General features: G+C 36.2%; 1 protein-coding gene across 1 annotated transcript in view; it reads left to right on the plus strand.

The window, feature by feature from the left end:
* Positions 1-22,401, plus strand: part of PTPRD (protein tyrosine phosphatase receptor type D) — a 934,659-nt gene that overhangs the window by 42,837 nt on the left and 869,421 nt on the right. The gene's annotated exons all lie outside the window — the stretch shown is intronic.

Here is a 22,401-nt window from a genome sequence, read left to right on the forward strand (position 1 = left end):
TCATGTATTTTAAAAAATCAGCACAGTTCTATGGAATCTTAAGATCTTAGATGTTGGTAGAAACTTACATGTCATTCTGTCCTGTAGAGTGAACTCAAATAGAAAATGTGAACATTAAATCATTCATAAGAATCATTCGTTAGAAAACTACATAGTGGCATTATCTTTGTTTTATTGTATTTTTGTTTATTTTGTTAAGTATTTCCCAATTACATTTTAAGTTACTTTGAACTGCACTTGGGAGTATTAACCCTGCAAACTGTGTGTTTAACAGCTCTGATCTAGTTCACCTTCATCATTTTATACAGAGGTAAAACCGAGGTCCAGAGAAATAAATTGGAATGACCAGTGTCATACCGCTAGTTAATAGAAGAGCTAGGATTAAATTGCAGTTCTCATATCTCCCAAGCCAGTGATGTTAGGCTTTTTAGGGTGAGCAACCCTTAGATGATTACTGGCTAGCTTTCTGAAAAAAGTCCAAATAAAACATCAGCCAAGATTTCCTTAGCCAACAAAGTCTGCTACTGAACCATAAATCTTTCCATCCAACTCATATGTAGTTGAAGTAACTTTTGTTGTCTCTTCTTTTCCCTTTAACTTGGAAGTTCATTTCAGTCCTTGTTATTATCATTACCACAAGACAGAACTAGAAAAGGAGTGTGGCAAAAGGAAACTGGTGTTGGGCATGGACTCAAAAAGACACGGTTCCCATCATGTCCCTGTACCTGGCTGTGTGATCCTAGACAAGTCACCACTTATGTTGGAGTTTCAACCAAACCCTAAAATTTATCCGGCTAATTATTGAATAGCTTGGATCTACATTGTTTGGGGACATTTTCATTCTAAAGAAATTATTGATCTTTAATATATTGACATATCATTGTAACTGGAAGTTACAGGCTAATTTACAAAGCACTTCTGAATTTCTTTTGATTTTCTTCTGTATATATTTTAATGTTTTGTTTAGGTACTTCAAAAAAATGTTTTGCATTTCCGCCACAATTCATTAATTTACATTAGCTTCTCCCCATAGCAGCCTTCTGTTATATCAAATTTAAGTATTGTCAAGCAAAACCAATCACCACACAGGCAAATCTGAAATCTCTAACACTCTGCACCTCTGCTCAATCACCTCTTTGTCATGACAGGGAAGATATGCTTCAGCCATCACAAGTTTTTAAAAGATATAATTAGTTATTGCTTTGATCACAACCTAAAGTCTCCAAAGTTTGTTTTTGTGTTTTCTTTACATGATTGTGGTCAGATTGTAAATTGTCCAGTTCTGCTCACTTAATTCCACATCAGTTCACACAAGTTTTCTCAGAGGACACATTTACGCTGGGTTCTGAACCATTTTGTTTGTGCTGAACCTTTTCAGTAGCCTGGTAAAGCCTTTAAATAGTCTCCTTTAGTCTCCTTTGAATAGTAATATTTTTAAAATAATTGAAGAAAATGCTCATTTTCTATCAGAGGTTAGTAAAAATAAAGAATTTATTTTTTCCTTTCCAAGTTCACAGACCACTGCCCCATCCCTTGAAATCTATAGACAGATCCATTGGCATTTTATGGATCCCCCCAGCCCCCAGTTAAAAGACTTTGCTTTAAGTCAGTTTGTGGTGGAAGATAGCACTCATGATTAAGGAGGAAGCACATTAAACCTAAATGAAGTGCATATTTGCAAAGAAATGGGAGCAAGGAGGAATCATGTCAACTTCAACAGTTATTTACTTTTATTTACTTGAGTTTGTATTAGGGGTTTGTGGGACAGGTACATAGAACTCAGAATTTTTCTTTTGCTCTGCCTGTATTAGCATTAAAGCCCATTTTACATGAGTTGTATAATGTAACTGGGCATTTTAGCTTTTTTTTTTTAAAGATGGCACTTCTGATATCGCTGCTGCATTGTGGAAGAACTCAGCTAATTGAAACACTTTGGAACCAAGCAATAAAGAAAGAAAAAAAATGCACCTTCCTCTCACTTCTCTACCAGTCAGGGTTTATTTCAGTCGAGACACCCAGAGAGAAAATAAATAAATCTTCCATGCAGTGACAAACTCAGAGTGCTGGCTGTCATATGCAGATCCCATGTTGATAAAATTTTTGTTCCATAGCCAAAATTCTGCCCAGCAATTGCACTCTCTTATTATATGTGTTTATTTTAAACATCCTGGGAATGTGAAGATTTTTTTTCCCCCAAAACAGGGTTGTCTGCTGAAAGCAATGTGGGAGCTAAATCGGGAGCTGTTTGCTGAAGCTTTCAGTTATGACCAACCCAGGCAACAATCGCTGGCAATGCTTTTTAAAGAATATGCTAAATCTTCCTCCCTTTTTCTAAAGAAAGTTGGCACATCTTATGGCAAGTGATTTTTACAAGTAATCAAATCTGCATTGCTTTTTCTTGTTATTAATTATATTTAATGCCTCTCCTTCCAGCCCCCTCTTCTAGAGAACCCTCATGTTGTGTTCTAACTTTGTTTCTATTTGGCTAACTGGACATAATGGTTTCCCCACTTTGAGAAGGGAAATGCTATAGGATCATCAAGGGCCAAATCAAAAGATGATGATTTGTAAGCCTTTCAATTTCAACCTAATGAAAATCCCAATTGGATTGGATTAACTTTACTCTTGTAAGTAACTATAGGAAAATTTGACATCCGGGTCTTAGTGACATCTTCTAATGAACCAATTATAGTGGCTGCTTTAATGACTTTGACTTAAAGAGCTACCCTGTTGGAAAGAACGAAAACAAAAAACCTTTGTTTAATCTGCATGGAAAATGAAGATAAAGCTAAAATATTTGCATACTGTCATCAGTACTCTCTCCTTGCCCTACTCAATTGAATACTCTCAAACACTAGATGAAGTAGCAGAAACTAAAAACTGGCTTTCTTCCTCCTGCGTCAAAGCACTACATAATTATTATTTGTAATATGTTTAAAATTTGTAAATATGATAATAGAAATATTCTGTTGTTGAGGTTGTATATATATATGTATACACATATATACATATATATGTTTTATGCAGAAAGTCCAAACTTAATTTTTTTATTCATAAAAGCTATTTTGATTCATAGCTACAAGGATTTCCTAAAACCACTTAAATTTGTACCAGAGTAAAACCTGATCATCTAAAAGCTATATGACTTTGTATATGAATATGGACTATGCAATACAGTTTAGTATAGTAGATAGGTTGGTTTGGAATTAAGGAAATCTTAGCTTCTGGTCTTTACTTTCATTAAAATGTGAATGTGGTCAACTTATGTAAGTATTCCATCCCATCGCACTTCTGCATGATTATATTCTAAGCAGATCACTGACCTCCATTGGTGGATTTGCCATTCTAGTTTTCTACTACAATGATTACAGCAGTCTGAGTATTCATAATATCCAGCTAAAACCAATATTCAGTCTGAAAAAGCATCAACATAAAAGACCAAAGCATCTTCTTTTACCCTATGAATGTGAGTTTACATTTCAATACTGCTACTTGCTGCATGGGTGACCCAGGATAAATCACTTCCTTTCTGTCTTTTAGGCTCCCCATTTGTAAAATGAGGGCTTGAATAAGATAATTTTCAAGATTCCTTCCAGTCCAATATCCTACAGTATGGTCTCATTTTGGCAATTCTCTTACTAGGAAATACATTTAAAACTTTCAATCAGCTTAATATCAGAAAATTCAAGCCAGAATTAATGTTCTCAATGCCTTTGGTGTCACTACAGTTTTTTTGATTCAAATCCAATTTGTTCTAGCTTTCACCTAACTTTTGGGACAGGAGAAGGTTAAGTCAATTTTCTTTGATGACATAGCAGAGAAGCAATATCTGTGAACTTTTATCACTCCCTCAGTTATTCTCCCTTACCACTGGGATTTCTTGGAGCAGTCTTTCTGTTCAATATTGTGGGTCAAACAGGGCAAGCATCTGCTCATCATGAAGCATTTGCATTTGTTTGTTTTAGGCTCTGTCTACACAGAAGATTGTTTTGGCTGGTTTCACAAGCCTGTTCTGTAAGACCAGATCATGATAATATATTACGAGAGGCATATCAGTGGTATAGAGAAGTGTCGTACAAAAAGTATTCAGAGGAGTCATTGAATTGACTGTGCAGATAGAGGCACCAGAATATTATGCTATAAAGAGCTAGGTTGGCTTGTTGCTACATATATGAAGCAGAGTCAATGTGGTATAGTTGATTTTTTTTTTTTCCTGACGAATTCATTTTGGATTAATCATTAGGTGAAAACTAGTGACTATGTGGTATCCTAAAGTGAGAAACTCGCACAGAGCCGAAGCATTCTCATAGAGCAAAGAGACAGCCTTAGCTTCAAATCAGTTTTATGTAAAATTTCAAAAATTGCTTTGTGATTAACGTTTATTCTTTTCAAAGTAAAGTTTGAATGTGAGCTTTGTGCTATGAATTTCAAGTGACAGAATTTATAATTTTATAGCCACTGTTGCACTTTGAAAATTACATTAGTAAGGCATACATTGTGTTCATTAGCTAGGTGGAATACCAAATAGAGAACTGGATTTGGGAGTTCAGAAGACCTGATTTCCAATTGGACCTTAGAAACTAGCTGTATGACAGTGAGGAAATCATTGAACTTCTCTGTCTCAATTTCCTCACCTATAAAAAGGAGAGAAAGAGGAGAAAATAATAGAAAATAATAGCATCTGCCTCCCAGGATTGTTGGCAGTACTCAATGAGAGAAAAATATGCAAAACACTCAGCAAATCTACATAAATGCTGACCATTACTACTACACTCATGGCTATTATCATTATTATTGTAAAGAATAATGAGTTTGTAATCAGGAGATTGAGTTTAAATTTTAGCTCTGATACTGACTACGTGATCATAGACCAATTAAACGTTTCTGCATCTCATTTTCTTTACCTGTTAAATGGAGAAAATAATTCTTTCTGGCTTATGTCACTAGGGCCTTTGGGGAAAGATAGTGAACCTTAAAGTGCTATAAAAATATGAGTTGTTATTTTTATACTAGTAACAATAAGTAATTATTAGTATTTTAAAACTTACTGATCATTGTATGAAAGTATACTCACAAAGGCAAGGGATCAGTAGATAAAGGTGAACATAGACCTGCAAGTTTTAAAGATTTATCAGTGACCCAGGACCTGGAAAGACATGCTCAAGTGGCCAGAATTAGATGCCAGAGATTACTAAGTCTTCATAAAGCAAGAGACAACAAATCCTATACTATAAATACAAACCTCAAAATAGCCTTGAGAATTCAACAAATAAACTGTAATGGAAACCGAAAATTATTAGAACTAAAACTTGCCCGTAATTGCCCTGAAATAGCATTGACCCACAGAAATTTAAGAAGAAAAAAAATATATATATGGCCATAGTAAACTCTCACAAGCCTTCAAGCCCCACAGAATGAAATGTTTTTAAAAGACAGAGACCTCGCAGAAGATCTCAATTCCATATAAGATCGATGGATCTCATCTTGCTGTCCTGCCTGCTACTGGATTGGTACCAAAGATGCTCTAAGGCTGCAGAAGATCGTGCCCCTCAGTTCTGTCACTCAGTCACAAAAATCAGCTGTTGTATTCGTTTGCTCAGGAGTTCACCAACCACTGCACGTAAAAGAATAACAAGATGACATTTTGTCCTAAGATTATTTCTATCTAAGCTACAATGTACATAAAAAAGAATGGAAAAATCATCAGAATACTTAGTCTTTCCTGCCCTGATAGATTCCAAAGCCAGAATGAATTTCAATGCTGCACATATTATATAAGAATTGACACTAAGGAGGGAAAGCTTTCTCTTTTCCTCATATTAATGCGTATGAAGACTGATTACTGACCAGCCAAGAAACACAGTAATTATGCACATGCAGAATTCCCAGGCCTAGGGTGCAAAATAATGACTCATTTTGAAGGAATTCCATCGTGTGATTTATGTCCTACTGAGTAAGGGGAGTTAGCGATGTGATTCTGTTTTTCACTCCTACTGTAACACAATCCAGTGGTTTGTAGAGGATCCTTGTCTGAAGAAGTTTCCTAAGACTCTGAGAGCTACAAGTTCTTTAGTGATTTTTCTCTATTCAAGAAGCTACCTACCCTTCCTTTTCTTCCCTTTTCTTTGTTCTGGCCCCCTTATAAACAATTAATCTTCATTTATTAAATGGATTTGAAATCGACTTTTTTTCCTCCATTTAACCATAGTACAGATTGGTATTTATAAAGGACTTCATGGTATAAAAATGTACTTGGGGAAAATGATTATTAGTGGGGGTGAGAGGAAGGGGGAAGTAGGAGACTTGTTGAAATGCCCTTAAAATTAAAGTGATTTTTAAAACATGAGAAAGGAACAGACAAGCTTTAACAGACAATTCCCTATAGCAAATGCCATTTTCAAAATCGTATGGTTGACTGAAAGGTGCTGCTTTATTTACTGTTTCTTAATTGGAAAAATAAAGTGACAACTAGGTGCCTCAGTGGATAGAGCACTAGACCTGGAGTCAGAAGAGAAGCTGATGACTTGGAGCAGATGCCTCAGTTATATCCAGTTCACTAACAAGTCAAAACACCACCCTCATTGTGTCCTGGGTGCTCTTTGAGAATAAAGCACTTGCAACAACAAGGGTTTTGCATGAGAGGACTTTTTTGTAGGAAAGACGTGATTTCAAATTCTACCTCAGACACTTGCTAGGTATGTGACCCTGGGCAAATCACTTAACCCTGTTTGCCTCATTTCCTCATTTGTTAAATAAGCTGGAAAAAGAAATGGCAAAGCACTCCAGTGACCACGGACAAGTTACTGAGGTTATTCTGTTTGCCTTAATCTACTGGAGGAGGAAATGGAAAACTACTACAGTATCTTTGCCAAGAAAACCATATGGACAATATGAGCGTGTTGTGTGGTCCACGGGGTCCCAAGAATTGGATGTGCCTGAGCACTTGAACAACAGCAACTTTCTGACTCCAGGTCCAGCCACCAGCATTTTAGAGGCAACCAGATAGTCATCTCCACAACAACTGGATCTATATCTTGCCACTAAGACCCAGAGAACTGCAGAGAAGAAAGTGAATCTGGTGACTTCGCCCGGCCCTCCCTCACTTAATCCCAATTCACTATCGTGCTGTGGTATCACTTCCCTAATATCATGGTCCTCTTTGAGAAATAAGGATAAACAGCAAGTCTGGGGAATAGAAATGGAGTTCCCCTACTGGACACCCAACTAGAACTGGCCAGTTGGGCCACACATCTTCCTCCCTCCTCCCTTCCTTCCTTCCTCCCTCCCTTCCTCCTTTCTCTTCCTTTCTCTTCCCTCTGTCCACATAAGATTTCATATCCTTACATACTGGTGCTCTGCCCAAAGGGAATGTAAATTTTGATCTCTGAAAATGTTTTTTCTTAAGAACCAGTCTTAACCAAAATCCTTCAGGATCTCATTAATTGGCCAGCAGTAGGTCCCAGGTCAACCCCTGCTTGATCATTGTTTGGGCCTTAATTGGCTCAGAGTGAATGTAAATAGCAGTTGTTTCTGTAATTTTTCCAGAAACCTTGAGGGCTTCCCCTCCCAGATTAATTTTTTTTTTGACTAGGTAAAGAGGCCATTCCCTGCCCTATTTCTTATTTAGCCTTAATCACCGAATGGTGGTTGCCTTAATCATAATGAGACCTGTTAAAGACTTAGATTAAAAAGCTCAAGGTCCTCCACTATATCCTGGGCCATCTCCAGTCATCCTGATCTATGTCTTGCCATTGAACCTAGATAGCTCCCGAGGAAAAAGTGAGGCTGATAACTTTGTGCAGCCCTTCCTCATTTAAATCCAATTCACTTGTATGTCATGGCATCGCCCCCTTGATGTCATGGTCCTCTTCAAAAATGAAGGACAAACAACAACATTGGGCCTGGAGACAAAAAACAGTCCTCTTTCTGAGTTAAGATTGAGTCTTAGATACTTACTAGCTGTGTGACCCTGAGTGTTTGCCTTAGTTTCCTCATTTGTGAAATAAACTGGAGAAAGAAATGGCAAACCTAGTGTCTTTGTCAAGAAAACTTCAAAAGCAGTCACAAAGTTGGGCAGAACTAATCAAGGGCAAACATCAAAAAATAAAGTTGAAGAAAATACTCTTTATTTGGAGAGTGGAGAAAAGAGAAGTTGGAATCTACAAACTTTTATTTCTATAATTCTCACTTCATATTTTGTCAGGGACAAAGAAATGCAATGAAGCATTAAAATCAAACATTTCAATAATTAAACTAGAAAAGAGACTTACTCCCTTGACATTGTTTATTTTTCCTAATAGAATAAAGATTCTTTGTTTCAAAAGAAGGAAAAGTTCTCAATTCATTGGGAAATTCTTATCTGATTTATACTCAGCCTCTAAGTGCTGAGTCACATGTGTTCACATTAGATGATGTCCTTCAAGCTTTGAAAAACATGAAATCTTATATAAATATAAGTTTTTTTCTTTTAATTATTGTTAGTATATGATACATGACTATAGTTCAAATGAGATGTGACTGAATAAAAACTATAATTAGAACCAGTCACACACATCAGAATTACTTATCAACATTCATATAGTAATAGCACAAATTTCCGTATCTATTTGATGAGTTTGCAAAAAGTTTCCTTCAGAGCAATACTCTGAAGTTGGTAACACCAATTTTAAACCCATTTGCAGATGAGAAAATTGAAAATCAGTATAGTTAAATGACTTGCCTGCAGCAGAATAGTAGTTAGGAAAACTGACACTTGAGATAGAATTATTTTAGTGGGAGTGATGACTCTAGTTCACATTCCTTTAGCCACTTCCAACCCCAGATCTGAGAGAATACAGAAATAATGACAGTAAAAGCATATAGAAGTGGGAAAGGTAGATTACAGGAGATAGATGTAACCATAATGGGATCTCAAAAGTTGTAAGTGTTGATGAGATAATAAAGAACCACAAAGTATGAGAACTGTGGGCCAGAGGGTCAATAGTGCACTCTACATCCCAGAATCATAGTAGACAGTTCCAATCACCATGCCATAACCATATTACTTCTTGTCCAAGATCACACAACTAGGAAGTATCAAAATTTGGACAAAGAGCTTAGATTTTTGCATCTTAGTTCACTGATCTTTCCAATTTTCCAATACTACCGTGAGATATAATGGAATTTTAGAACTATAATTACTTCCCCAAATATGAAAAAAACAGATCTTCACCTTTTCAACATCAAAAGATCAAGTATTGAAGTTTTTTGTTTGTTTACTTTACGGTAATTTGAGATAATTTAGTTTCTGCAAAGTGAAGGCTTAGTGATAATCTCTCAGATCACTTCCAGTTCCACAATTCATGAACAGCAATGTTATGATATTTAATTCCTAAGAGAAATCATCCAAAGTCTTGTGGAATGCATTCTCAATTACCTATAGACCAGACTGGACACTCTCTGGAATCCCTTTAAGCTCCGAGATTCTACTAAAAGATCGTAGATGAAGATCTGGAAGGGACCAGAAAACCATAGCTAAACTTTTCCAAATTTCCTTTGAAGCAAGTGTCATAAGGATCATAAGACATAGGCAGGTTTTGAAGTGGGAGTGGGGAACAGAAGGCATATGTCCATGTGTCTCATTCATAGTCATGTACCTTTAAACATAAGCAGTTGTACAAGTTTAATGTATGTTGCACTTGAAGATGTGCATTTTCCTTGCTTCATCTCATAGAACTGAGGTAAATGCAAAAGGTATCGTTGCTTCCATTTTATAAATAAGAACACAGACTAACAATGGTTTGGGAAATAACCCAGGGTCACACTCAAAGGAACTGTTCTTTTGTTTTAAGCATGTATTTCCATCTATACATACACAGATGGAAATACACATTTACACATATGTACACATATTTACACATGTATTCTTCCAGCTTTTTTGTGTGTGTCAGCTACTCTAGCTCACTATCTGTAATGTCAATCCTATTAATGAGAGTTAAAGATCTTCCCCACCCATTAATGGGGCTGTGCATTAAGGGAAATTTGATTAGGGGAGATTTGTTTTGTAGGAAGGCCCACTCCTTTTGTTAATTTCTAATGAGTCAATGGTTCTCAAGGGTTGTGATGCCTTCTGGCTCTGAAAAGTGTATATATACTCTGAGATGAGGCTTCGTTTTGGGGCTTACTCGTTGCAAGTGTTTGGCCAGAGGTCACTCTAGGTAGTTGCTAAGGAGGCCCCCTACCCTGCCCCACTTTGAAAACCCAGAGGATGGTGCTTCTGTGTCTGGTAACTAATTATGTATGTAATTATCAGACAGTTGGATCTGTCTGTTGATCTGTGATTTTGCTTATAGTCAGACAGTTGGAAGACCTGTCTGTGGATCTTTATTTCTCTGTTTGTATTTTCTCTGAAGTTCAGGGTACTAACTTTTTCCCCTGAATGAAATATGTGCTTGATTAAAGTAGATTGTTGACCCTTCAAAAGTTGTTTTCCTTTTAGAAAATCATATGTAAGAACCTGTACAGCAGGCCCTCCTATGTATGCCAGGGTCCTTGTTGTTATACTATCCTAATCCCAATAGTAAAGATTGAGCTACAGCAGTTAAGTATATTTATTTATTTTCTCTATAACTATGGCTGAAGAAGTTTTTGATCATTGCTATGGTTATTATTCCAGTATCATATATGCGTTTGAAGACTCATTAGCAATTACTGTAGCATACTGCCTGTTAAAAAGACCAAAGACCAATGATTTTGTCATAGTTCCAACAGAAAAGAGCGAGAAATTGGTGAAGAAAAAGGAACCCTATTTATTAAGTGGTAGGGATTGAATATTTGTCATAGTTAAATAAAACCCTCTTAATACTATTTGTTAGAGTAATATTCCAGCTAAAAAGCAGTTGATTTGTACATGTGTTAAAACATTAAATAAACATGCTCTACAAATTCCCCAAGTAGATTTTGTCTTTTACACTTGTTAAATATTCATTTGGTATGACCTCCTTAAAGTCAATAGGAATAACAAAAAGTGTTACTGTCAAACTTAGGAAGTTTAAAATATTTATCATTTTAAAATTATACTCAGTTTCATGTCCACTATGAAAAATTATGTTATCCTTATGGTATGAGCCTTACACACTTTCTTCTGCTGTACAGTGACCCCGTATATTAGTTTACCCTCTATTGGGCAATTTTCCATTATCCGTCCTGTATACAATTTCTGAACTACTTTCTATCTAATTTATACCTGAGTTTTGCAAATCATTTTGTAATTGGTGGTTGATCACATTGTCCACTTTCAAAGTATAAATTGCAACATGGTTGTTTCCTGAAAATGTTTTTAGAATTGCATTATCTCAAATAAAGTTAAATTGAAAGCTGAGAATACACAGTAGATCTGTGATTTTGTTATTTACCTCAGTTTGATGAGATAAAGCAAGGAAAGAAAGTACACATCTTCAAGTGCAACATAAATGAAACTTCTACGGCTCCTTATGTTTAAAGGTTCGTTACTATGAATGAGACAAATAGACACATGCCTTCTTCTTCCCACCCTCACTTCAACCCCTGCCTGTGTCTTATGATTCTTATGACGATTGCTTCAAAGGAAATTTGGAAAGGTTTAGTTACAGTTTTCTTTGGGAGACTCAACTTCCTGAGTTCAAATCTGGCTTCACTCAGCTGTGTAACCCTGGGCAAGTCACTTAACTTTGTTTGTCTTAGTTTCCTCATCTGTAAAATGAGCTGGAGAAGAAAATGACAAGGGACTTCAGTATCTGTGTCAAAAAAAGCCCAATGGGGCCACATTTCAGTCAGACATGACTGAAATTACTGAACAACAGTTTCATCTTAGTATTGTTTTCATGTAGGTGATTATGATCATTTTGTATATTATTTCTGGCGCTATTTTAGATGCAAAATGACATGCTTATTTTGATTTTCCTCAAGAAAAGCTCTTCTCCAGAGCAGACTGATTACCCTGGGTTATAATGACTGTGCCAACAAGCACAAATTCTAACAGGTCTTGCTAAAATGGAAAGATTTCAGATACAGGCTCAGAAATGAACTCTGTGTCTGTTGTCCAATAACTAGTCTAACTAAATTCAGAAATTCATTGCCAGGTTACCCCTAGGGTGATGAATATTTTGGTCATAATAATGCTGAAACACCATCTACTAAGCCATAGAACCGTGGGAGTCAGTCAGTAAATGGAGCACTCATACCAATGGAATCATAGATCTGAAAAGATTGAAATGTGTTTTTTTGTTTGTTTTGTTTTGTTTTTGTTTTTTTTGCTATTGCATGCAGAGGGATGATGTAAATGATGCTGAAGAAAAAACAGCAGCAACTGAGCTCAGGACATGTCTATGAAGGAGCAGAAAGAGAGCAGGATAAAGAAAAGAAAAGAGGTCAGGGCTTGACTTAAACTTTTCTGCATAGTATAATCAAAAAAGCACTTGGCTGGAAGTCATGAAAAATGGCATCAAAAGTAAGCATGATACAATGCAGGGGGATGGGGTGGGAATGGACTTCAAATGAGACAGACCTGAGTTTCAGTTGTAGCTTTGCTCATTACCATTTGTTTGATTGTAGATAAGTCACTTTCACTAGCGGATTTCAATTTCTTCATTTATAAAGTGAGGTAACTGGATCACACAACTTCTCAGGGTCCATCCAACTTTGAGAATCTTTAAATCTATGCCTCAAATGACCTCGATCTCCTATAATTCAGTGATCTAGTGGTTAATACAAGATAGGGCTAAGGCTTTTTAAAGTAGTAAATCAGATAGAATTTATCTAAAATAGTTTCTTTCCTCCCATAATTCTCCCCTATTCCTCTTTCCCCCATACATAAACAAGCTCCATTTTCATCCTCTATATGTGTTCTGGTTCTTCTTTCTCAGACCAGTTGAATCAATTTCATGAGTCCTTATTCTGTCCCACCTCATCAATTCTATTTGCCTTGAGCTCTCACTCTTCATTAGAATGAGCTTTTTGAGCGTTGCTTTCTAGTGGACATCTGATATTGCTGTTCCTACCCCCTTTATCCATATCTTATTCTTTGGGACCCATATTTTGTGAACCCCAAGGAATAGGCATGGTATAATGGGGTGAGGGAAAAAATAGTACTGGTCTTAGTATCAGAAGACTTGAGTTCAAATCCTAGCTCCTATACTAAGGAGCTGTATTACCCTAGCAAAATATTTAATCTCTCAGTTAATGATGCACTCCCTATTTCACAGAATTGCTATGAAGAATGTACTTTATAAACCCTAAAGCAATAAATAAATGTGAAATATTGTTGCTAATTTTATTGATGTAAACTCATCTGTACTGATTTGATAATGAGAGAACCATACAGGTTATGCATACCTATATGTTCATGTAGGTATGTATACACATATAGATATAGATGTATACACAAACATGTATATATATCTATACAGATATATATACACCTATATGTGTGTATGAATCCTCTTTGTTCTCCCAGATAATGTGACAGTGACTTTATGGGAAATTTTATATCTTTGTTATCTAATCCAAAGCAAACTCTCTAATAGTGAGATTTATATCCCAGGGGAGAGAGCATGATGGATATTCTCTTTGGAAAGGCAGGAAAAGAAGTGATCAGGGAAATCTTTATTCTGTGTCTAACTATCATCAATGTAGAGGAACTGGGTAAACTAGAAATGATGGGAACATTGGTGCCCAGGAGAGGTGAATTGTATGTTTTGGTGTGGAGGGGGTAGGCTAAGTAACTGCTTTATCTTAGGATTTATAAGATAATGAAGAAAGCTGGGCATGGTCTGACATGCACCCTAGATTTTGGGAAATTAAGTTTAAAATGGTTTGCAAAAAGAAGAGATAGTATCCCAGGGTCTAAATAACTCTAAGAGAATTAAACCAAGAATGCCCTCAAGGATGAAACTCTGAAAACACAAAGAGAAAAAAAGCTAATTTTCTAAAAAACTGATGTGAGGAACAGGGGACCACTGCTAAATTTAGGTTTAAAAGCTTTGTAGGGAATATGGAAACAAGCAAGGGTAGATGACAGTATAGAAATAAAAGCAGTGCAGTGAGAATGGCCTCAAGGTCACTAAAGCTCACGAGGAACTGAGGCTGGTGGGAAAAAAGTAAGGACAGCAACAATGAGGGGAATTTGTCTGTTTGAGTGATGGGAGGACACAGGAGAATCTAAGAAAGGATGAGCCTTTTGGTCAGGGTAGCTGGAATGGCGATAATAATGGAAAATAATGACTGAAGTCATTTCACTTCTCAGAATAATTGTTTTTGCCAGAAAAGAAAAAAAAGTTAATTGCTAAGAGTTGAAACCCAAGACAATTCAAGAAACTATAAGAAAACATCTAGCTGCCCTTAATGAGTTAAAATGACAGGGAGTCCATTAGAAAGAGATATTTTGTCAGGAGGAATTGTGTAATGTCCATAAATTTGTCCATGCAGTGAGTTGAATCTTCTACTGAGGTTTACCGTCCCCTGCTGGAATACAAACTGGAAAGTGATCCATCAGAGAATTCATAAAGTGTCTACTATGTGTCATGTAATATGCTAGAGCTTGCGATACACAGACAGGAACAAAACAGTCCCTACCTTCAAGAAGATTACATCTTAATGGGGGAGTAGGATGTGAGGAGAGGAGGGGAAGTACGACAGAAGATACCTCTGTAAAAATACAGTAGCAGTTGGCAGAGAAGGAGAGAAGGTGTCAATCAAATGGTGGTGCTTTATCTCTGCCTTTAAGGAAACCAAGAATTCCAAAAGGAAGGAATAATTTATAGGCAGAGTTGACAGATAGTACAAAGATATGGATATAGGAGATGTAGTAAAAATGCCCCTATGTTTGGCCTCTAGAGTATGTGTGGAAGGGAATAATGAATAATAATTCTGGAAAATAGAATGACGCCATATTACAAAGAGTTTTCAAAATTCAACATTGATTGCATCAGTTCCACAGGTACCGTATGCTGAAATAATGCTACAGCAACAAAGGGTGGCCATTGCTAGTCAAGGGTGCCTCTGGTAATCTGGCCCAATGTCTCTGACCCTGTTATTTCAAAGTTTAGACAACAACATGAGAATTGCTGAGATTTGTGATTTCATTGCATTTTTTTCTGTAACAATTTTTTTTCTGCTGTAAACATGAAATTTTATAAATTGGCAAACAGGGAAGAAATGTTGAATGATAACTGCCTGTTTTCAACTCTATTTGAGTTCAGAAAGAAGTCAGGCTTGAAATGACAAGCACAGCATCTGAACCCACTAAGAATCCAATTTATCAGGTTTGGTATGCAGTAGACAACTGAGTTTTGGGAAACTCTGCATTTTTGTTTGTTTTAAAGACAGTTTTGTAGAACTTCCTTGATTATATCAGTCATTAAATTGTCCCAAGGGCTCTTTCTTCATCTTTACTCTTTTCCACTTTTGTTTTGTGTATGACCAATGATATAACAGATTATATGTGAGAAGACTGAGTATATGAAATATACTGGGTATCTATGCACGTTGACAGATTTGTGAATTTGACATCTCCATTTTACAGATTAGGAAGCTGAGACTCAGACTAATTAACTTGCCCATAGCTATAACTGAGCAATGCTGATTCAACATACATTTATTAAAGACATAGAGTTATGTGGAACAAGAACAGTGCTTGACCTTTTTCAGAGCACCAAGCTGGTTTCAAAAAATGGAAATTTCTAATCATGGTACTGTTTTATGAAACCTACATCCTACATTGTGGACACCATATGGCTATCAGTTTAGAACAGGAAAACAGCCCAGAGAGGCCATATATCCCAGCCACCTTATTTTACAGATATGAAAATGAGACCCAGAGATGTTAAATAATGTGCCTAAGGACACCCAAATACAGTTACAAAAACTCATGCGTTGGAAGGGACTTCAAAGGCTGTTTGACCTAACCTCTCTTTCAAAAGATGAGACTTCTCTACAACATTCATCATCATTGATCTTATAGTTACTGCTTGGCTAATACTAGGGAAGTTATCGCATGACTGGGCATCTGTTTCCTAAAACAAGAAAAAAAAAGACGTTGATGGAAAATGGAAATAAACAGTCTTCAGATCAAAGAAGAGCAAGAGGTTAGCTTGGAGGTGACCACACGGTACAGTAGAGAGAGGATGTTTGACTTGGAGTCCTAAGACGAGTTCAAATACTAGCTCAGTCAATTTCTTCCTATATAATCTTAGGCAAGCCAACTAATCTTTCTGAGGCTCAGTCTACTTATATGTAAAATAAGAGGAGTAGACTATATACCTTCTAAGGCCCCCCTGTCCCTAAACCTATGATATAATGAAGATTCTTGGAATGTCTGTCCAAAATGGTATGGAAGAGGAGATGCAGTGTAGCGTAATCAAACAAGACCTGGTCTAGGATTTGATACCACGTATCATATTTCTTCCATTCTTTTGCTGTGTGATCTGGAACAAAACATATAACCTCTAATAAGCAGAAGAGCCAGTACATCTGACTACAAATATGACACCACTACTATTTGCCTCTTAATTCTGAAGTCTTAGTTTTTAGAGGATGGATGTGTAATATGATAGTGCGTACTGGATCAAAGTGAATTTAATGATGATGATCAAGGATTACTACTTCTGCTTTTTCCAGATCCACTTAAATATGTATTACTACCATTTAGCTCTCTAGAAAAAAAGAAGAAAAAATTTCTTTCCTATATAATAAATATGGTGACATGAATTTATTTATACCACCATTCTTTATCTTTCATAGATAAATTTGGTATCGCTAGTCTCCTTAGTGAAGTTAAAATCTTATCCAGGATCAGTCTCAGAATTGAGTCAATAAAGGTAGCATAGTATAGTAGAAACAGCATTAGACAGAGCTTTACAAGATTCCTACTTGTAAAGTATTTGAAATATTGTTAATATATGATGAGAAAGTATTTGCTTCATCCTTTACTTAGGGATCATTATCATTCTTTGCACAGTTTGGCTCATCCTTCTTTTCTTCCTGCTATTTGGGCAGAGCAACATTCTTGCTTGAATTAATTCATAATCGTTCTTAGCATGAGTTCTATTTCAGCTGTTGCTTTTCAAAATGAAAAGCTCTGCTACTTTTTCCAAGTCATGCTTTAGTTGAACTTTTTAATATTTCTTCTTTCTGCCAGGAAGGTATTTCAGTCACCCTACTCATGATGAAGTAATTGATGTGTTCTAAATTTTAAAAAAGGTAATTTATATTTGTATGTCTCTTCCTAGTGTTCAAATTGATTTCCATATACTAGATCACAAAATCTCTACAATGTTAGTCCCAAGGTAGGCAGGGTAGATATGAATACTGTCATTTTACAGTTTAGGAAATTGGGAGTCATACTGATTAATTTGCCAAAGGCCATAATAAAGCAATTCTGATTCACCAAGCATTTATTACAGACCTACTATCTACAAAATGGTGGGTTAGATTCTAAGAAATATGGAGACTAAAACCTAAGCCCAGCCTTACAGAAGTTTACATTCTCTTTGAGAGGCACAACATTTAGATTGATAAGACCAAATTTATTCATCTGTGTGTTTATCTATCTATAAGACAGCCTATCTGTAACAACCATGAGTTGTTAGTTCTGCTCAGTACTTGATTTTTAGCCCATCTTTATTGATTTTGGGAGGTTAGCAATGTTCTCATCAGTGGTGGCACTGGCTTTGCTTTGAGTTTCTTTCATGCTACTTGTGTGCTTCTGGCTGATTTTTTTTTTTCATGCAGATCTGGGATTGAAGAAGTTGCTCAAGTCTCTTGATTGTTCTTTGGTCTTGTGTAAAGTTTAAGTTTATATTGGTGTAAAGTTTAAGTTTATATTGGTGTAGATAAATGGGAGATAGGCAATCTGCCTCTATTCGGGAAGTATGAAAGTTAAAATTCTGGATAATTTTAGAATGAGGATTTGTTACTATAAGCAAGGTCTTCTAACTATGACTAATACTGTTTCTACTTTCCTGTGCTGCATTTATTGATTCAATTCTGAGATTGATCCTGGAAAATATTTTGACTTTACTAAAAATAAAGCATCTAACAATCTTTTCTCGATCTTCACCTTCCATGATCTCTTATGTAATAATGATAATATCTTTGTCATTGCCTGCCTTCCTCAATGCAGAACCCATCATCCTTCATGTGAGGGGAGGTGAGAGGGAAAGGGAGAAACACACCAAGGGGATGTCAGCTGAATCAATGTACAGTAGCTCTGAAGACCTAGGAGGAATCTTAAAATGTGGGTTCTTGGACTCTGGCAACAACACTGACCTCAGCCAGTATTCCTTCTCTTATTGTTATCTTATTTAGACCTCCCAACAACTCAATGTGGTAGGTGCTGTTGTTAAAATTTAAATTTTATTGATTAAACGAAATTCAGAAAGGTTAACTGATTTTCCTAGAGTTATACAACTCATAATTTTCTAAGACATTCAAACACAAGTCTCCTGAAGTCAAGTTCGTTATTTTATCTACTACAGTTATTGATTATTCCCTCTTCCACCTTATTTCCATGGTTCTAAAATTTTTGATTCTCCTCTTAGCTGTCTAAACACTCATTTTCTTAACTCCTATATTGTCACCTCTTCTTCCTTCCATGTTCTAAATATGGGTCTTCTCCAAAGTTCTGACCCCAGTCCCAGTTTGTTTTTTATAGTATCCTTTTCCATATTCTCAGTGATCGTTCATGTATTTGATTCCTAAATCCAAATTACTAGCTTAAACTCCTGAGTTCCTGTTCTCCATTTCCATCTATTATTTGACTACTTAAACTCAATGTATCCAAAGCAGAATTTATTATTTCCCACCAAACAAACCAGTCCAAATATCCCTATTTATTTTACTGATACAATTATTCTCTTGGCCATTAACCTCAAGCAAATATTTGACCCTTCCGTAACCCTAGATCTTTGTTATTAGACATATTTAAATATTCAGTCAAAGACTGGATATGAGCTCTATGATGACAAGGATCATGTATTATCTAAGTTTCATCAAACATGAACTCCAGAAAGCTACACTCATATTCAAGGTTCAATTTGAGTCAGCTTAAAAATAAAATGACAACTTATAAACTCCCACCAATGTTTCTTTTGTACCAGACTACATGTCATATTAAGTCAAGCAAAATGTATTTAATTAAAATTGAATAATAACAAGGTAAATAATTAGGAAAATTTCCTCTTCCACAAAGTGGAGCATTCTTTCTCATAGATTTCAACTCTACTTTTGTCTGAGGAAACATGCCAAAAGAACATGCACAGCAAGGAGATGCACCCAGTAGAGGGAAAACATATATCCTGGGCAAATCATGTTTCTTGGATTACATTTCAACTGGAACATACCTCTGCCTCGGAACATACCAATTTATTTCTCTGAAGAGATGCTATTCTGGAACTATTTGCTAGAATGCTTTCTCCACTGAGCTATGAGTTACTTTCTCCATTGAACCATGAGTTGGTGCTTTTTGCTTGGCTGTCTTCTATTTTTCCATCTGTAGCCTCTTTTTTACTGAGATACTCCATAGTCCAGAATTATTTCAACTATTTTTCAAGGGGGGACATCCAGTCACAAAAGTCAGTAGGTCAACTCTATCTTTTGCAATCCTTTACTTTTACTTCAATGACCACTCCCCCTTGTTATGTGAGTCAAGCTGAAATAATTCCCACCATGCTCCTGCCAACCAGAATTGGGTCATTCAGATTGCTCTAGATCTTCATATTAGCAAGACCTGAAGGTGGGGTTGACACCTGAATCCTGCTGTTCTCCAGTTGTACCCACATTTCTGTCCTGTCTATATTTCTGTGTCTCCCAACATTGATTACAATGCATCTACAAGATGTTAATCATTTCTTAAAATTAAATTTAATTAATTTGAATGAGATTGACTTCAGGAAGAATGGGAATAAAAATATCTTGCATTTGTGTGTATACATATTACCTATTTATACATATGCATACACACAAACACACACACACACACACCCACACACACACACACACACACACACACACACACACACACACAGCTTTTATTGAAAGGCATCATACGTAGTGGTGAGAATAGTTCCAGACAGAATCAAGAAGACCTAGGTTTAAATCCTACTTTAACAACTGAATACCTATAAAGCAATTCATTTAACCTCTCTGTACCTCAGTTTCTTTATCTGTAAAGTGGAGATAATAATAGCACCTACCTCACAGGGTTATTGCCAAAGATAAAATGAGATAATATATGCAAAGATCCTTGCAAAACTTAAAGTGCTATATGTGAGCTATAATTATTGCTTTGACTGCCTTGGGCTTTCTGTTTTAAATTAGAACATTTGAAGTTTCCTATCTTTGTAGAGGAATAATGTGCATAAAGAGTATCACACTTGAACCCCCATCCCCTTCAGATGTGAGGAGTTTGATCCAGTTTGGTTCCAGATGCATAACTTTCATTAATAATGATGAGAGTATTGGGTTTGCATGAAAAAAGACACCTTCTAAATATTAGTTACAAGCTAGAATGAACACTTCACCCTTCATTGACCATATGGAATTGAAATGATGAAAATGAAAAATTGTATATTGAGCTCATTGGTTTCTAGGCACCTTATTTGTACAAGTAACAGCTGTCAGTGGTTTTCAATAACCTTCCCATCAGCAGGAAGCCCCTCTAACATGAACAAAGCAAGATTTCATCTTTGGGTACTTAAGGCTTTGCATCAATAAAAAGAAATGGGCATAGGCAAAAGATTCCATCCCCCTGATTGCAGGTGTGTGTGTACATATATGTGTATGTATGTGTATCTGTGTGGAGAGAGAAAGACAAATAGAGAGAGAAAAGAGAAAAGAGAAAAATATAATTCCCTTTAATGCTAATAGAGTTATCTTTATACATTGTTGACATGGGGACAGAAAAGAGCCTCTCTCCCTCTAGGTAAATAGGTAGCCAGAGTATGAATAGAAGGCTACTGGAGGCTAATTCAATGTGCACCAACTGTGAAATTGGACTGTTTTATCCAACTCTCACTTTAACTTCTGTCAGAAATGGTCAGTTAAGTGGGGATAACTGGATTATATCTGGGTTAATTCTCCCAATCCAATCCAATGGGGACTTTTAAAAATCAATCAAGAAGCATTTATGTAGTACCTATTGCATTTCAAGGACTATGTTAGTCCATGGGAAGCCACATTTATATACGCAATCCCTTTCCTAATAGGAAATATCCTAAAGTTCAAAAATGCTTTATTTCCAACAAGCATTTATTAAACTCTAATATCAGCAGAACACTGTGCTAGGTGCTAGGGATACAAAAACTAAATGAAAATATTCTCTACTGTTAAGGAGCTTGTATTCTACTGGAAATGCAACATGTAAGCAAATAAACATATCCATGAAAACTTGAAGACATAGAGGGCAATAATGACCAAGAGGATCAAGACAGGAGAGAAGTGATCAAATGAATTGGACCTTGAATGAAGTTAGGAATTCCAGGAAGGCCGACGTTAGGAACACATACATTTTGTTCATGGAGAGTATAGCCTGTAGAGTGAGATGGAGATGGAGGAGATGGAATACATAGTTGAGAAAACAACAAGTAGGCAAGTTTAGTTGAAATAGAGTAAATGAAAATATTAAATGTTTGAGATCAGATTTGAAAAGGTTCTTAATGCAAAGCTGACAAGTTAATATTTTACCATACACGCACCCAAATTTCTGGAGCAGTGGAGTGATATGGCAAGACTTCCATGTTGGAGTAGATTTTGTTGTTGTTGCTTTGTTTTACTTTTGGCAACTGTGTGAAGGCAGGCTAGGAGCCAGGAAAAACTAGAAACCACGAGTTTCTAGCGGGTAGGAGATGTAGGTCAGATGGAGATGATGTGGGGAGACGAATAAGCTACATTCATATTAGATGTGTTCAATTTGAAAAGCCTATGGAAGCAGTCATACTGGATGTCCCATGGCCAAGTCAATTCTTCTCATATTTTAGTAAATCAGATCATTTTTACATAGGTAGGTAGCTAATTCATGCATATAATTTAGTTCTTCACTAAGTCTTACTCTGAAAATTTATTGTGGCATGGAGGTAATCTTGGTTTTTGAGAGGCTGTGATCATAGAATATTAGATCTCTTAAATCTAATATCCTACAAAGTAATCCTTTGTATACAAGGCTTTTTGTTTGTTTCTTTCTTTTCAGTGGGGGGAAGGAAGAAGAAAAGAATTTTTGTTAGTTGAAAAAATTAAATTCAGTTTTTAAAGAAAGTCATACCAACCTATACAGACTGCTAAACAGGTATATACAAATGCTTTCTGAGTGATCAGAAGCCCTCTGTTGTCTAAGGATCTGCTAAGCTGAGTCTTAAGAATCTAATCCCTCACAAAGTTAACCATCGAGGTGGG

The sequence above is a fragment of the Notamacropus eugenii genome, chromosome 1 (assembly GCF_028372415.1).
Source record: "Notamacropus eugenii isolate mMacEug1 chromosome 1, mMacEug1.pri_v2, whole genome shotgun sequence".
In the NCBI taxonomy this organism is placed as follows: domain Eukaryota; kingdom Metazoa; phylum Chordata; class Mammalia; order Diprotodontia; family Macropodidae; genus Notamacropus; species Notamacropus eugenii.